This window comes from Balaenoptera ricei, chromosome 6, assembly GCF_028023285.1.
Source record: "Balaenoptera ricei isolate mBalRic1 chromosome 6, mBalRic1.hap2, whole genome shotgun sequence".
Classification (NCBI taxonomy): Eukaryota; Metazoa; Chordata; class Mammalia; order Artiodactyla; family Balaenopteridae; genus Balaenoptera; species Balaenoptera ricei.
The window spans coordinates 90,543,072-90,561,790 of NC_082644.1; the positions used below are offsets into that span (position 1 = coordinate 90,543,072).

The window sequence follows — 18,719 nt, forward strand, 5'->3', positions numbered from 1 at the left end:
ATTATACAAAAGGCCACACAGAGACTACATTCAGATGTCTGACGGCCATCTTGAGCTTGACTCTTGATTTCTAACCTCTCCAGCCTGTTCCTTCACTAGTTCCTCGCACCTTAGCAGACAGCAACTCCATTCACTTTTCCCCATCAATATCCAATCCATCCCCCAGTCCTGTCATTTCTGTCTTGAAATACATCACTCATACAAGCTCTTCTTGCCTCCTTCACCAGGGCCACCCTACTCCACCCCACAAGTACCCTTGTCTGGAATACTGCCAGTCTTCACTGGTCTTTTCCACCCTTACCCCTTTACAGTCTATTATTCCTGCAGCAACCAGAGTGACCCTTTAAAGATATAAGTGAGGCCAATCACAGAGACCCTTTCCTAGCTCATTAAGAATAAGGGCCAAAGTCTTAACCACGGTCTACAAGACCCCAGCTGAGCTGATCTGGCTTCCCACTACCTCTCAACTTCACTTCCTTCCATCTGCTCACTTCATCCAGCCACTTTGGTGCTCTAGTCCACCAATACCCTCTTGTTTCGGGAAAAATTTGTGCTTGTCATTCCCCTTGCATGGATCATTTTTATCCCAGATGCTCACGTTTCATTTTTTTCACTTTACCCAAGATTCTGCAACAAACATCATTTCCTTGGAGAAATAATCTCCTGACCTCTTCTGCTGCTTACTGTTCTTCTTAGCACTGACTTATATTATATTATGTTATATTATACCATATTATATTATGCCACACCATACTGTATTATATTATTGTTTATTGTTTGTCTCCCTACTGGAATATAAGCCCCACAGGGGCAGGTATTTGGTCTCTTTCATTTGTTGCCATATCACCAGCATTTAGATTAAATCAGTACACTGTAGATGCTTTCAGAGGCTGTGTGACACATCCTTGAAACCATCAGGAGACCAGAGCTGCCTTTCAATTGCGGGCATACTTAATCCAGCTTGGTCGATGGTATAATCAACAGTTTAGAGAGAACCATGTATCAACCAAAAGGTATTCTGCCTGGAGCTGAGGAATAAGGAGTGACTGAAGAGTGCGAAAGTCCTAGCTCACAGGAGTTAAGTAACTTGCCCAAACTTACAGATAAAATATAGAAAAACTAATATTTGAACTGAAGGGGCTGAGAACATGCCACCCCAAAATATGCCACTTTGGCATACTGATTATTCTGAGCTGAAGGCACATGCAGGAGGGGTTCTCTGACCTCCCCCTTTTGACCTAAAAACAGGTTATAAAATTTCCTGTAAGCCAGGTGACCTCCCTGCACCAGGAAGAGAACATTCTTATCACCAGGTGAGTTGACACCAAAATGGATCTGTACAAACAAACCTACTAAAATAATCCTTATATTCCATTAGCTTCCCCAATATATTTCCTAGTCACTTTTCCACAACTCACTGCCCCTAGAAGCTTAAATGCCTTTTCCTTTGTCTTGTCACTTTTCCACAAATTTATCATTCCTTGTTTAAAAGGGTATATAAGCTCTTGGTTCTAAGAGCTTCTTAGGGTCTTCATTTTTCTTATGGAGGCTCCCATGTACATGTAAAAATATTAAATAAAATTTGTATGCTTTTCTCCTGTTAACCTGTCTTATGACAGTTTAATTCTCAGGTCCAGCCACAAAACCTAAGAGGATAAAGGAGAAGTTTTTCCTCTCCTATAGTACAATACTATAGACAATGCTACCTCCCTAATGCATTTAAACTGAATTGAACGTTCCTGTAGTAGCCCCCAGATGTAGGTGAGTTGGACCTCTGAGTTAGTTCCTGCAGTATGAAAAGACACCATAGAATTTCTAGAGCTGATAAGCAGAGACACTGAGCCTGGACAACGATGACCACTCCAGGGACCTCTGGTGGCTGCTACCTCTGACACCCAGGAAGCTGTGAGAAGTGTAGCCTCCTCTCAGGCCCTAGGAGGGTCTCCAAAAAGAAGAGTCCAGCCTATTGGTCCAGCCTGAGCAGGTATCATGGAATTCACCCAGAGAAAAGGTGAACTTTAGCTTGATTAATGATTGTGAAATTCTGGTGTTTGGTTCCTAGGGACTGCTTCTTTCCTCTAATTCTCTTGAAATCTCTCAGCTATGAAAGCTGGTCACCAGGAAAAGGTTTGTAAATATCCCTCAAGGGGGCTGTCCTCTGGGCTAGAGACAACGTCCTGACTCCAGAGGCTTACCAGGTCCTCTGAAGTTGGCAGAGGAGATGGGTCAATGTTTGTCCACATATCTAAGGAAGGAGATGTTTTCATGCAGGCACCACTAAACCTTGATAAAGGCACTTCTCGCCTGTCTTGTGAGAGGCTGGGTCCTGTCCCTTCTGTAGCTCCCAAATCCTAGCGCACTCTGATGTGAACTGTCTTCACCAACGACAGAATAAGTGAAAATCCTCATCAAGACATTTTGATCTCATACAAATATCAGTTCTTATGATCTCCAAAACTCTCTCACTGTGTTTTGCACAGGCATTACCTATAACCAACGATATTCTTCTCTCCAGAGCATGCTGAGAGAGAAAGCTATTTTACTGAAGATTGTTTCTTTGACATTCACGCTCCAACAAGGATAGTCTCTTCTGGGCCTAATTTGACTTCTTTATGTGCCAAGAGGAAACTTTCTATCTGAAGGGCAGGCATACAGATAACTGAAGAGCCTTTAGGAGGTACTTTATAATTTCCTTGAATTTCCTAGAATGTTTGGAGAATAATGTGTATTGATTAGCTGTCTCTTTCAAAATGCTTAAACTTCTCCTATCCTTTCATTTTTTTTAAGGGAATTAACAGTGAAGAGAAAAAATAAGAATATACTGACTCACTCATCCATAAATTTCCATGAAATGTAACAGAGTCCATGCAAGGACAGTGGAAGCCAAGCAGCTATTCCTGATGAATTTGGAATTGAGGTCATGGAGATAAGAGAGATGGCAGTGATTCCTTGAGACCATGTTATAATCTGAATCTGACACTAGGATGGCCAGCGTGGTGACTGCACGGCAACTTCAGGAGGCAAGAGTTGAGATCAGGGGCACGTAACCTTCAGCTGCCCGGCACAAAGGGAAGTGGAGTTCTGAGCATACCACAGACCTAGTCCGTGTCATTTAACATGCAGAGCGTGACACTCCTAGGGCAATGTTCTCACAGAGAATTCTGCTTCCAACCAATGAACTGGCACAAAACAAAAAAATTAAAGCTATGACCAATGATGTCACATAATAGCAAATCAAGCAAGTCAGAAGGTTTTTTGTTTTTTTACTATAGTGCCCTATGTGCAGGGCTTCTGAATTTTTTTTTCCTCCAGCCTAGACCTTACCTGGTCACTCCAGGGGATCGACATTTTAGCATAGCGAAGACTACACATTCATGACACATTAATGAGCCATGGCTGAAGTTTTGCTAATGGAAAGAGCACTAGATTTAGAGATAGGAGACCTGGGCTGTATTCCTGATTGTTGCTACTAGCTGCATAACTTTGCACAAATCACCTAATTTTCTTAGTCCTGTTGCTACATCTATAGAATGCAAAACCTGGAAAATATAAAGGACTAATCTTATGAAGTAGGCATTATCATCTCCATGTTACAGGTGAGGAAACTGTGGCCACGCAGTTAATAAGGAAAAGAACCACGGCAACGTAAGATTTTTCAGATTACGTTTCTAGTGTCTGTCTACACCATGATTTCCTGAGCTGGCCTTGACCAAGAAGGAAAAGGAGTGATCAGGAGTGGACTTCACAGCATGAGAAGCCTAGGAAGGGGTGTTGACAGAGAGGGGAAAGAATGGCAGCGATGCTATTGCTTATCAACCCAACACTCAAGTCCACTCATGCTCTTACCCCTTGGATACACCCTCTGGCTTCTAAGGTGAGGAAAAGGCCAGTCCCTAAATCTCTGAGGACCAATGCAAGTGGACGTGCCTCACAAGTAGAAACAAAGGCCTGGAGTCCATTCAAGGGACTAGAGCCTTTGATTTTATGTTAAATGCATTTTATATTTAATGTACTGTGAGTTAACTAATTAATTAATGCACAGAGCATTAAGAGTCTCACCTTAAACTTCACTGAGCCCAGTTTTGAGTGTGAGGTAGCAAAAAATAACAGCTCCTGAAACCATTTTCTCTTTTTTTCAAGGTGTCCTTTAGGGAAGTTGGAGTTACAACAAAGGGAGTAAAACAGTTTGCTTTGGTCTTCTTTCCAGCTTTCCTGTAACTTCTGGGTCCACCCTCAGTGCCAGCAACAGCCCCACCTCCTTTCCTCTGACAAGTCTCAGTCACAGCCTCATCTCCTAAGGGAGGCCTTCCCTGGCTGCCCCCAGAGTCAGGGGACCTCTTCAGTGTTCCCACCCAAAGCACCAGGAATCTCTCCTCTACAGCATATCTCAACGCTTCTACTTGTTCCATTAAATTTTGGTAATTATTGGTTGAGTGTCTGTCTTCCTGAGAGACTCTGAACTTCTTGAGGACAGTGACCATATCTGTTTTGTTCACTCCTGAGTCCACAGAGCCAAGGGCAGTGCCTGGCACACAGCAGTAGGTGTTGGCTGAACCGCGCCCTGTTCATTAGTTTCTCCTTCCACCCCAAGGTCTGAATCACTTACCACCAAGAGCTATTCACAGAGCATGCATGACGTGTGGCTTCGTGTTGGGTGACGTGGAGCCCAGGAACTCATGTCCACTCCCGGAGTGAGCTGGCGCTGAGCCAAGAGGCAGCCACCATTGCGGCATCTTGGAAACAACACTGCATTTGTAGTCAGGACACCCTGCTTCACACTTGTTTCCCCATCTGTAAAATAGGAATACAAACACCTAACACACCTACCTCACAGAGTTGTTCTGAAGATCACATGAGAAAAATAAATGAGAGAAATTTCTATATCATGCAGCATCTTACCGTGAATGCCCAACTTTTACAAGTGGCATGAGAGGAAGGTGACTTCTCTTAACCCCCACAGCAGATGTCTCTTGTGGCTCTCTTTATCACTTCCTCCTCTCCAAGCCCCTCACAGGTGTGTGTTCCCAGAGCTCTCATGGCCTAACCCCTTATTTTACAGATGAGGAAACTGCAACCCAGACAGAGGAAGAAGTGACCTGCCCAAAATCTGACATGGAGTCAGAGGCAGAGCCAGGACTAGACCCTGGGCATCTGTGTCCTTTCCACCCATCCACCTTGGGCTGCCTCCTTCCCATGTCTCCTTGAGTCAATTTCCATACCCCTGGATGGCTCCTTCTGCCCCTTTTGAAACCATTCCTACCCTCACTACACAGACTACAGATACACAAAGGTGCCACCTCAACTGTTTATTAAACATGAGTTTAGTTGGGATGTATAGCTGTTAGAGGCCCCAAAATATTTTTGCCTAGGCCAGCTTGATCCTTAATACCCCTTCCATTTTCAATTCACTGATTATTTTAATGAGGCACCTTACCAGCATCCCCTCTTACTCTCTCCTGGCAAAAATAAACACATTTTTCCTCTATAGAAGAGAATTCTAGATTCACTGTTACCTGATCATTTCATGCCTGGGGAGAGGAGTCTAGCAGATCAAAGCCCAAGTCTGTGGAGCTGAGGTAGGGACAGGGAGAGGGGGATCACGAAGGAGGAAGGGTAAACAGTGCAATAACACCAACCGAAGTAATGGCACCCATTCATTGCACTTTCTATAGCAGGGCTGTGCTAAGCTCTTAGCCTGTGCTATTTTTGTTCTAAAAACAGACAGTAACGGGGTATACTATGTTGAATACTGCCCCCCTTAAATTCATGTCCACTTGGAACCTCGGAATGTGACCTTATTTGGAAATAGGGTCCTTAGAGATGTAATTAGCTAAGATGAGATCATACTGTAAAAGAAGAGAAAACAGAGACACAGACACACAGGAAGAACAGCATATGACTACAGAGGCAGAGATTGGAGCGATGCATCTACAAGCCAAGGAATGCCAAAGATTTCTGGCACCTACCAGAAGCTAGGAAGAAGCAAGGGAGAAGAGTTCTCAAGAGCCTTTGGAGAGAATAAGGGCCTGCTGACACCTTGATTTTTGTATTGCTAGCCTCCCAAACTGAGAGGGAATAAATTGCCGTTGTTTTAAACCATCTACTTTGTGGTAGCTTGTTACAGAAGCAATAGAAAACGAACAGAGGAAGTATTAAAACTCCCACAACCTAGATAAAGTTAGAAAGTGTTTCAAATCCAGCATCTTTGAACTTGATAACAACAATAGAAGGAAGGTGGGGGATTCCTGTGATTAGTCTCCATTTTATGGATTAGGCAACTGAGGCCAGAGATGTAAGACAAAATGCCACGGTCACATAAGAGTGAGCATTACAGCTGAGACATCCATTTCAAGTCAGACCCAGAGAGATGCTGCCCCAAAACACAAATACCCTTCCCATTGCCCATCCTTTGCTCCCTCCTCCGAACAGAGGGGGAAGATCATATCTCTTTCCCAGCATCATCTGCGGCAGGGCACACTTCACAAAAGCATGAGCTCTCAGGCTCCTCCAGCCCGTCAGCCAGGCCTGTTTCTGGGTGTCAGGCCAACCCTTCTTAGATCTAACTTCCTAATTCTGACTTGCAGGGACCAAAAGAGAATCCAAAAAACTCACAGATCTTTGGTAAACTAGGAACATAGACTTGATCTAATAAGACAACATTGGACTACATTTGAAAAAAGTAGAGCGCAGTCAGCTTGTTATTTGGCCTTGAATGTGAAAACACTTCAACAAAAGTGGTTTCTCCTTATCATTAATTCTCCTAAAGAGAAATTTACCTAAAAGTCATCTCCCTTAAAGTGTTTTGAAAATTAGATGAGATTAAAACGAGGATGTTAAAATGAAATTAAGCCATTGTTTTAGGAGGCAAGATTTTAGCTAACTGACCTGGAGCCTTGAATGTCAAGCTGAAGAGTTCTAACTATTCTAGAAGCTACAGGAAAGATCATCAAAGGGCTATGAGTCAGGAGTGATGTGCGCTCTGGAAAGGCTAACTTGGCAGCCATGAGAAGGATGGATTAGAGAAGAGACTGGAAGACAATTTGAGGAGGTTGTGGTAAAGGTCCAAAGGAGAGAGCTGAAGCCAGGACTGAAGCGGGAGGGGATGAATGAAAGGGCAGATCAAAGACACATGGCAGATGTACAATGGCATTTACTCAGGGCTGATTGTGGGGAATCAAATGGGATAAAGCCTGGATTTTAACAGTCAATGAAAGTGAAAGGAGGAGAAGGAGCAAAGGTAGGCAGAAAGATGAGTCTGGTTTTGTCAACAAGGAGGCTGATGTGACCACGGGAACCCTGGCCAGTTACTTGAATCGTGGTCTTCCCATTTCTAGACTTTGTTTTAGTGACAGAAATATAAACTCCCATCTTATTTAAGTCATTGATATTTTGTGGTTTCTGTCTCTTGCAGTCAAATATAAGCCTAATACCAATATTGGGGCTCTTTCCCCACAACTACAATCTCCTTTGAAAAGATAACACTTCATCCCCAGAATGTTCATAGTTTTAAAAGAAGCTTCTTCTCCCTCTCAGAGTTCTCATATTCAACCTATCTTCAAAGCTTACAGTTTCTCCTTTGAAGATAACTTTTAGATCTGCCTTTCTAGTCTAGCATTCTTGAGGATGCTCTTGTCTACGTGACCACTCACCTGGTGCAGCATCCTCCTCTCCATCCCACCAGTGCAGACACTGCTAATGGCCTGTCGCACACTGCCCTGATTGACAGCCCTACAACCTGCCCCAACAATTCCGAATGCCCCACCTGACTTTCAAGATCCTGCCTTTGACTGGCTTTGAATCTGGCTTTGACTGATCTGACATTATTTCCCACCTTTTACCAAGATGAATTTTAGTTCTCATCAGGCCAGTCTTCCTTCCAAAATACTACACCCATTCTGAGCTCCACAATTCACTCTACTTATTCTACATGGAATAGCTTCTCACACTTCACTTGGCTACAGTGTGCATTTAGCTATCTCCATCTTTCAAGGACTTGAGCAAATTAGCCACCAGTTAGGAGCAGGTATGACTTGAACCAGGACAAAAATCCAGTAAGGCTACAGGCAAGCTCCCAGCCAGAGATCATAAGCAACTTGAAAGCAGAGATCCCGTCCAGTACCTCCTCAACATCAACCCCTTCCTGTAGTTCTGAGAAAAGTGGTCAGTACTGAATCTGGAGAGATTCTCCAAATGTGGGAAGAAAAATAATGCAAAATGAAAGTGAAATCATTTAAAGATTTAGAGACAGATAACTAAAACTATGTGATAGGCTCCCCCACATAAATATAATTGGATCTAAAAACTAGAATCTACAACCTCATACCCTTTAGGATGGTTACCATAAAAAAATAGAAAATTACAAGTGTTGATGAGGATGTGGAGAAATTGGAGCCCTTGGGCACTGTTGGGAATGTAAAATGGTGCAGCCGCTGTGGAAAACAACGTGGCAGTTCCTCAAAAAATTAAAAATAGAATTACCATATGATCCAGCAATTCCACTTCTGGGTATATTTTCAAAAGAACTGAAATCAGGGTTTTGAACAGATATTTATACACCCGTGTTCAGAGTAGCATTTATACACAATAGCCAAAAGTTGGAAGTGTCCATTGATGGATGAATAGCTAAACAAAATGTGGAATATACATACAATGGAGTATTATTCAGTCTTAAAAAGGAAGGATATTCTGACACATGATACAACACGGATGAACCTTGAGGACATTAGGCTAAGTGAAATAAATCAGTCACAAAAAGACAAATAGTGTAATCCACTTATATCAAGTACCTTGAATGGGCAAATTAACAGAGACAGAAAATAGAATGGTGGTTGCTAGGGGCTAGGCGGGGGAATGAGCAATTATCATTTAGTGGGTTCAGAGCTTCTGTTTGGGAAGATTAAAAGAGTTTTGGAGATTAGCTGCATAACAATGTGAATGTACTTAACACTACTAAACTGTACACTTAAAAATGGTTAAGATGGTAAATTTTATGTTGTGTACTTTACATCAATTAGAAATAAATGTGTTTTTTAAAAATTAGAATTTACAGTATTTGGTGTTCAATTCTGGAAACACATGTGAATCACGTGCGGAATTGTTAAAACAAGACATTGATTTTTCCCTCCCCCTCCCTTTCTCCTCCCCTAGAGACAGTTATCTAATCAGTTTGAAGTAGAGTCTTGGATGATTCTAATGTGTACCTACAGGAATCACTAGCACAGGAATTAGGAAAAAAATGTCAGTGATCTCACACATACTTTATAGACATGGAGTCTTAGAAGAAATGTGTGCGAGCAACAAGAAAGAGCTTAGACTTCAGTTTAACATACCTGAGGTTGATTCCCACCCTATTACTTCCTAGCTTTGTGACACTGGGCACCTTATGCTTCAGTGCCTGGCAAAGTACTCAGTGTCTAGCCTGATGCCTGGCACACAGGAAGCTATCAATAAATACTAGATTAAAAAATAACACATCTCTCTGGGGGCATAATGACTATATTGTTACATTAGTCTGAGAATTAGCTACTAGAAACAATAAAGGTAAAGTCCCAGAATAGCACATGGCACACAGTAGGCATGCAATAAATGACAGATATTATTACAACTATTATGGAAAGACCTTCAGAGATCATTTAATTCAACCTTCTCATTTAGCAGATGAAAACACTGGGGACCAGCTAAGAGAAAGGATTCTTTACCCACAGTTTATTTTATTATATAATAGCCTTCCACGATTTAAACTTCTGTTCTGTGATGTTGCCTACACTAAGATTCCAAAAATCAACGTTGCTGTTCAAACCATCACTTATGACAAGAATTGGGATGTGTTCAGATAAGCCTGTAGGTGCCTTGCTCAGCAATGTTACACGGGCAGGATGTATCTCTTTATGACTATCTGTGGAACATCAAATCTGAGACTTGAGACTCCACAGGTCTGAGTCACTATGTATCAAAGGCAATTTCCCTGGGTTCCCTGGGGAGTAAATCACTCCTTGCTGGTTTTCAAGGGTTTTCTCTAAAATGAGGCTTCAAAGCTTCCAAACTGTCAAGACTTCAGTGACCTACCAACCAACCGTGGTGCCCCATGGCTCTCAGTTATTCACTGACAGCCCCTACAGAGTGTGGTCAGAGGGAGGTACTCAGACCACCTCTGGGGCCCATTAAAAATGAAGATTCCAAGACCCGAGGGTGCAATCCTGCAGCCTCCACTTTGCCAGACTCCCAGGTGACTCTTATGCATGTTAAAGTTGAGAATCATTGTCATTCCAGGAACCATCTGGCAGTTCATTCATTCCAGTGCTCAATATTTTACTGAGCAGGTACTCCATGCAGGCCCTGTCTTTGGCACTATAGACAAAGTCAAAGAAGACATTGTTCTTATCCTCAAAGAACTCAGAATCTGCTAGAGGACAGATAAACTACAGTTGATATAGTACACTGTGGTCATTCAATCATTTCATTTCATCACTCACCAAATAAATATCAAGAGCCCACCATATTCTAGGCATAGATTCTCATATAGAAAGGCTGTATGGTATAGTGGTTAAGCCACGGACATGGCACCTGCACTGCCTAGCTCTTATACTCACTATCAGCATGACCTTGGGCAAGTGACTTAACCTTTGTATGTCTCAGTTTCCTCATCTGTAAAATGGATACAATAATGACACTTCTCTCACAGGATGACTGTGATGATCCAATGAGTTAATAGATGTAAAGCCTGGAATAGTCTCCTGGCACATAGTAAGTGCTGAGTAGATTTCTATAGGAATCTAAGCTTCATGAAGGCCAGGATCTTTGTCCCTTTTATCCCTAACACGTAGAGTGGTACCCGCCACATAGTAGGCAATTACTAAATAATTGTTGAATGGATAAACAAATTTCTGTGGGAGATTGCCATCAACGTGGCAAACTGAGCTGTAATTAACTGATTCTTCTCCTCACTTTCAACACATATATGTTGAGAAATATAAATAAACATTTAAAAATACATATATGGTCTCAAAATAAAGATAACTCCCCAGATACTGAATAATCAAGGAAAGCAATCTCAAGTATAAGTGTAAGCAGAAGCTGGCACATTAGATGTCTCAAAAATTGCCAATTCTAATGATGGTGGTGGTGATGATGGTGATGATGTTGATGTGGCTGCCTGAAGATGACAGCTGGATGAAGATAAGTCTTGAGAAGAATTATGGGGCACAATCTTCCTAGACCAACTACGTGGGAAGTCATTCTTCTCCCTGCTTTTGCCTGTGATAAACATCACCCACATATTTACCAAATAGACTTCAACTTCCATGAACGTGGAGCTACCTAGCTCATCTCTATCTCAGCTGTTCATCACATGATCACTGGATTTCATACACTGAACTAGTCTTAGAAATTTCCCTGAGACACTTATTCCTGGTCCTGGGTCATCCATACACAAAGTTGTAAACTCACAGACTCTAATGTTTAGAAGAGACATAACATGTCACGAAGTTCAAACTCTCAGCCAGTGTTTCACTTCACTGCTCACCACAGCTGCTAAGGTTGCTCAGCCTACTGATCATCTCTAAGGAAAGGATTCAAACTTTCATGAGTTTGTTAGAAGAGATTAACATTGAGACTTCTTACAGCCTGCTATAACCTCTTCTAGCTCTAGCTGCTTGGGATACCAATCTATAAGGGATGATAAAACATTAGAAAAATAGTGATATGGCACATGCAAACTCAGGTTTCTAAATGAATCCTTTAAATAACTGGCAAAATGTAAGTTGGACCCGCTGAAAACAACGTTAACGCATTGGAATAGAAATTTAAAAAGTGTTCTCAACTGGCGTTAACCAATCCCAGGTGAGTATTTTCATTTTTTGCATGTGCAAAAAGTATACGGTGAAACTACTGGATACACCACCAACTCTGAGACCAGCCAGCTAAAACCAAATAGTACATAGTACAGTGCCGTTCACTGGGAATGAGTGATTCATTTTATTATTTAAAATGTAAACACTTGGCCTTTCTCACCTTCTGAGATGGCCCACACTCCATCTGTGGAGTGTGTTTCTCTCTAAATAAACCTACTTCTTACCTATCACTTTGCCTCTCACTGAATTCTTTCTACGATGAGACATCAAGAACCTGAGCTTCATTAAGTCCTGAAACCAGGTGTGTGATCTCAGTTGGAAGACTGGGTTTTGGCCGGGTTTGAGTCCCAACAGCATGGGTTCGAGTCCCAGTCTGGGTTTTGGCCGGGTTCGAGTACCAGCAGTGTGGGTTTGAATCCCAGTGTGGGTTTTGGCCGGGTCTGAGTCCCGGCCGCGTGGGTTCAAGTCTCAATCTGAGGTGCACGGTTTCAGCTGGTGACCACGAAGGGACAGCAATAAGGTAAGAAAATGTTTGAGAGTTAGGTCTTGGTCCTACAGAGGCCCATGGGACGCCGCAAACCAGGCACACTGGGGAGGATGCTCTGCTGCTGTGTGCTCATTTTTGACTGGCGGGTCAACCCCGTGTACTTATGCACATCCAACCACAGGTCCAGGACAGAACTGTTAATCTCTATACTCTTCTCCTTGACTCTGAGGCTTTTCTCCTACATTCTTGCATTCTTATTCATTCCTGCTCTATTTCTTTCTTTCTTCTGTTAACCCCAGAAGACCTGTGTGACCACCAAGGTGTACTTTTTATTGCTTTTACTCCCCTCCCTCTGACCCCTACAAATGCTGACCCTTTATCCCCAACTTATAGCTAGACCAACTCCTGCTCATCGTCAACACTGTTGGGGATGTCTTCTGTGACATTTTTTTGCGACTTTTTGGGAACTAACACCTGGCTGGGAGACTACCTTGGAAGGGATAGCATCTAAAATCATAAGTGCAAATCTTTTGACCAAATTGCGCAGTGGATTCTGACTTAAGAGTGGAATTTTGGATAGCCCGGGAGTTAGAGACGTCACCTCAGGCTTGTAGGAAGTGGGTCAGGCTGCATCAATCCCAACCAATACCCCTCTGGGCTATATACTCTGGGACTGGGAAAGATGTGGACAACAGGAATTAAAAGGAAAAAACTTATTAGGTCATGTAATCAGGTTTGGCCACAATATGAGTTAGGAAATTTAAAATGGAGTGAAGTACCCTATATTCAAATTTTCATGGCATTGTATCTAGTCAGTGGAATCCAAAAGGAATTTAAGGTGTGTATAGCTCAGAGGGATAACTCTAGGAAGGACACAGAGGACATTTTAACTGACCCACCCTATAGGGCCATGGATCCTGAACGTGGATCCCTCCTCCCCCGAGGTACAGGTCCTTTTGACTATGCATTTCATAGCTCAGTCTGCCCCAGACATCAGGCGTGAAATTCAGAAAGCAACTGCTGGTCTTCAGACTTCAGTGATTGTTTTGTTCCAATTGGCTTATTTGGTTTTCAGTAATAGGGATATGGCCAAAAAGACTGAACGCACCCAGAGAAATATGAAAAAGGCCCAAATGATTGCAGTGGCTTTGTCCACTCAGAGACCACTAAAGGGGAAGCCGGCTTTTCTGGACCAATCTGGCCCTGGCAGACCACAAGGCCCATGGGTACCCATACAAGGCCAGGATACCCTGTGTGGACAAAAAGGGCACTGGAGTGAGGATTGTGATTGATGTGCCCTTTGCATACAGCCAGGGCATTGGAAGAGGGAATGCCCCAGATGCCAGAGAGCGAAGGGGGCCCCTCGGCTATTGATGGCTTTGCAATCAGAAGACTGAAGGGGCCCAAAGCCGAAAGTGGCTCTGCCTAGACATACCAACTACATAACTAATGTTGAGCCTTGGGTGGTCATTGATGTGGCGGGCCACTTGATAGAATTTCTTATAGACACTGGTGCAACCTTCTCGGTCTTAACCCAAAGGATTGGAAACCTTAGCAATCATAAGGAATATGTAATTGGGTTGTCAGGGAAGAGACACAGGCACACTTTCCTGGAACCCCTTTTGTGCAAGAACAATGGCCAGCTGTTTTTACATTCCTTTCTGTTTGTGCCTGACTGTCCCATCCCTTTAGTGGTAAGTGATTTATTAACTATGTTAGGGGCCACTCTGTTTCTTGAGGGGCAAGGGAACCACCCTCATCACCAAGTGGTTCTAACAAAAAGCAAAAAGGAACAGATAAAATCTGAAGCTAAAATAGAAGCCATAGTAGACCCTGGAATGTGGAATATCGAGGTTCTGGGCTTAGCCAAAGATATCCAGCTGGTGATTATTAAGTAAAAAGGGTTACATAGTGTCTAAATATAAGGTACAAATTTCTTAAACCTAGGGAAGATCCTCAAAAATGTTTGTAAGTAGATTATCAAAATAGGAGGCCACTGGTCTGATTAAACCGACCATAGCTGATATTCAGAGCCTGATAGGAATTTTGGAAGAGGCCTTCTCCCCTAAGCTAAATGAGGAAAAGTAAAACTTTCCAACATAGGTGAATGGGTATGTCAGTCCTTCAATATCATTGAGGTACCCACCCAATTCTTTGACAAAGAAAAAAAAAACTGTCCTTGTCTTACAAATGTAGTCTTTATAGGACCAGAGGAGTGGCTCCAAAAATAATCCAACACCCACCAATCCTTTTACCACTCCTCAAACCTCCCTTATTTATCTTAAGAGGCTTGTAAATATTAAACAAAGGGGAAACAAAGTCATCCTAGGAGGAACTTGCCTGTACCTTTGAGATGCAAATGTCCTATCTGGTCTTCTCAGGAACTCTTCTCTCTGCCATCTTTTTAAACTGCAAATTTTGAAAAGAGGGTAAAGTAATTTAGAACTTGACTTGTCAAGGATAAATAGAAATCTTAAGTGTCTTGTCTGTAAACACTAGTAAAAAGGATTTAGCCATCTAGGTAGGCGACCTTGATTTGTTCCATCTGCTAGAAGCCCAATTTGAATCCAACCCCTTGTAACTGATGGCTTTTATGTTGTACCTGACTTAGGGCTGAAATTTTGGAATGGGAACTATGAGGCCTCTGTGTTTGTTTGTGTGTTCATATGTATCTATATGTGCGTTGTAGGTATATGGTATTGCCAAAAATTAATTCGTAAAAGAGCTCTACTTAACTGGTTTTTAAAAATTAAGCCCTTATGTAAATACTCAGAAATAGAAAACAATCTGGCCAGAATAAATTTCAGGTTCATGTCATCTGGAAAATATTCAATACTAAACTGATATCTGATATTGAAGGTGGCTTAAGCTTGTTGGTTTGATTAATATAGACATGTTAGAGTCATCAATGCTAACTATATTACTTCTGTTGTACCTAGGTTTATTAGAGGTCAAATAAGACCTTATTCTATCTGTTACAAATTTGTCAACAAGAAAAGTAACTCAATGTGAAAAAAACTTTTAAGAAAAGTAAGATATGTGTTTTTAGTAAGAGAAGGTGTGAAGAATGAAAAATACTGAAAAGAGTTACGCATGATCAGGATTTTCTAAGATTGGATTGAACTTAGTTGGGTAAATGGATTTTGTTAGGAATGGGCTAGAACAAGACTGGATTTGGTTTCTTCCTCCAAAGTATTCTTGAAATGTTGCTTTTAACAACAGATTGTGTGAGTTTCTTTGCCTTTAAGTGACTTGTATTTGCTTTTGAGATCTTTTGTAACTTTGGTTAAGGAATAAGTATTGTCTCACAGTGACCTATGATCTTATTTGACCAAGTGTTTTAAAACTTTTTGACAAACTTCCCAAATATCAAATTTTAATTAAGCTTCTTTTGATTTCCAGCTAACTTTAGGGTACTTTATAGGTCCCCTGAGGTATCTTAAAGAGAAATATATAACTAGGATTATTTGGTATGTTAAATGTAATCATTCGTAATTCTGGTTATTGTGACCAAGTTTCTTTATCAATTACACTGTAATGAGATGTTTAACCATGCCTTTTAAGTCTTTTGTCATTTATAGATATTTTTGTACTCAGATGCTGTTACAAAGAGTGCTTCATCATCAAGGAGATTCATAGAAAGGCTATGGAAACAATTACAACAGTTCCACACCAAGATGATGGCTATGTGAGGATTCCAGCCCATACTGACATAAAACAAGGAGCTGCCCGGCCCCTGGGGCCCCTAGATCAGACATCCAGAGATTTTTACTCCCTGACAGACAAGGTCGATGCCCCTACTCAGCCTTGAAGCAGTTACGGAAGACAGACCATCACCCTTCTGCTTCCCATAAGAATATGGGAGTAAAATCTCTGAGGGGGGAATAAAACAGGAGGGAAGGAGGCAGGGCACAACCTTTGAAAGAATGACATAGCCCGAGGACATGACATAAACTGATCAGAACCAAATGGGTCTAAGATGGCGGACAAGTCAACTTCCACTAGACCTTGAGCCTCAGTATACACTAACATCAGCAAGCTAAATGACACACCCACAGGCGCCATGACAGTTCCAAGACCGACCATAAGGATCAAAAAGTGGGCGGTGGCCCAACTCCTGGAAATCCCTGCCCCTTCCTAAAATAGCTGGATACTCCTCCAGCTATTTTAGCCTATGAAAATAGCACTCATTAGCCTATGAAATTACCCAGTTCTAAAAAAACTGACAACCCCATAACCTGGTGCCTTTCTCACTTTCTAGATGGCCCACACTCTGTCTGTGGAGTGTTTCTCTCTAAATAAATCCACTTCTTACCTATCAAAAAAAAAAAATGTAAACACTTTAATATACCTCCCCCAAATCTATCTGATTCTGAACAATCATAATTCCTAGACAATTCTAAATAAATAAAAATGTTAGGATACGTTGAGTAGTCTTTCATTTTTAACATAAAGAGGCACACCATTTTTACTACCAGAAAATCAGTTTCTCCCTGAACCTCCTAAAATATTAAATATTTAGAGATTCTCCTCTTCAAAAGCGCCCACATGTCTCTGTCTAGCCCTCATTCTGTCATTGCAAACACCCTCTCATTACCTGCCTCCAACCCCCCAAACATCCATACCCATGCTTGGTCGGCCTCTGAAAACCAACTTTGCTTCTAGACAGTCAAGGATTCCTGGAGGAAAGGTAACTATTGGGTGACCTCAGTTCCCCTTCCCACTGGCAGAGGCAGCACAGTACACTGACTAAGCCCCAGGGTCAGTCTACCTGGGTTTGCTTGCTGGTTGGAGAATACATGTAACCCCTCAATAACCATCTGACCCTGGGCAAGTTACTCAACATCTCTGAGTCTTTTACCTCCTCTGTGCCACAGGGATGACAGTCATAATACCTTACTTATCATGCAGTTATGAGCTAAAATGAGGGAACACGTGGAAAGCATATAGAACAGTGCTTGGCACAAAGTAAATGCCCAATAGGTACTAGCTATTTTTTACTGTTGTCACTGTGCCCTCTTTGATCCTAGATGACTCTTTCCTCTCCACTCTATCTCAGGTTTGCCTCACCTCATAACCAAATTTCTGCCATGATTTGAGGCTAGGACTATGGAAATACAGTAGACATTAGGGAAGATTTCAAGAAGGCAATGACATTAAAGTTGGACAATAAAAAATTTCTTTCTATTTGAGTGCTTATCAGAAAATTGGAAAAGGAAAAAATTAAAGAATTGCATAATCCCCTTAAAATTCTTTATAGATCAATCAGGGTCCCTTCAACTTCCTTCTATATATTCTCAGATGGGTATATTTAGTTCTCTCTCTCCCCACCCCAATATGCCACGTCTTCCCAACCTTGTTTATTTGTCAGAGCTTTCCCCCTAACTTTATCTTTTCTAAACCTTCTCAGCCCAAAGGCATGCCACGTGCCAGCTACAGTAACACCAGGGCTTAGCAGAGCAGAGTTACACATCCAAATTTTCCTGAGCCCTCTATTCCTAAGAATACGAGTAACTTTGAAGAAACCACACACTAGACTTTAGTTAGGCAAAAATAAAATAAAATAGCTTATTGGACCAAAACTGCTTTTTATTTGTGCCATTTCTGTCAGTGTCACACATAAATTTTAATTATAAGAGTTAAGGAACAACTGTCAGGAAGACAGACTAAAAGTGACAGGGCTGCTGTAGGTTATGAATGTTGTTCACTGCACAAAGGCAACCAGCTGAGGGGTTAGTGGGGCCTGAAATCCAGCTTCTCACTCAAAAAGCCATGCATCCTGGGACACGTGGAATTTACTCAGAAGGGACATATTTTTCTACTTCATACAAAGACACCATATGGGCTAGGAGTGGTTACATACAGGGTTATTTAGTAAATAAGCCAATATATTGAGGATAACGAGACCCAGATTTCTCACTGTCAGAGAAAAGAGTTTCAAATATGGAGAGGGTGTTGGGTTGGTGGATGTATCAATGTGAACTCATGACATTTAATATAGATCGATATAATTTATGTGAGTCTGTGAAGGTGTGTAAATGAATACATTTCCTAGCTACTTCCACCAAGTGGTCTAGAATCCATGATATACCAGTAGCAATGATCATATTAATATTCTCTGAAAAAAGGAATCAGAGCCCATTGGAAGGATAGAGGATTCCAGGGCTAGGACAACGAAAGTACAAGATGAGCCAGGAACATCTTGTGGTTCTAGAAAGTAAGAAAGTGCTCAAAAATCTTGGGAAGGGCTTCCCTGGTGGTGCTGTGGTTGAGAATCTGCCTGCTAATGCAGGGGACACGGGTTCGAGCCCTGGTCTGGGAAGATCCCACATGCCATGGAGCAACTAGGCCCGTGAGCCACAACTACTGAGCCTGCGCATCTG

General features: G+C 42.0%; 1 long non-coding RNA gene across 4 annotated transcripts in view; it reads right to left on the reverse strand.

Annotated features, from left to right (window-relative positions):
* Nucleotides 1-18,719, reverse strand: part of LOC132367217 (uncharacterized) — a 567,682-nt gene that overhangs the window by 257,505 nt on the left and 291,458 nt on the right. For all 4 annotated transcript variants that reach the window (XR_009503727.1, XR_009503728.1, XR_009503729.1 and 1 more), the window contains 2 exons: nucleotides 14,683-14,745; nucleotides 4,607-4,791 (listed from right to left, as the gene is read on the reverse strand). This is a non-coding gene — a long non-coding RNA (uncharacterized LOC132367217). The remainder of the gene's footprint in view (nucleotides 1-4,606; nucleotides 4,792-14,682; nucleotides 14,746-18,719) is intronic.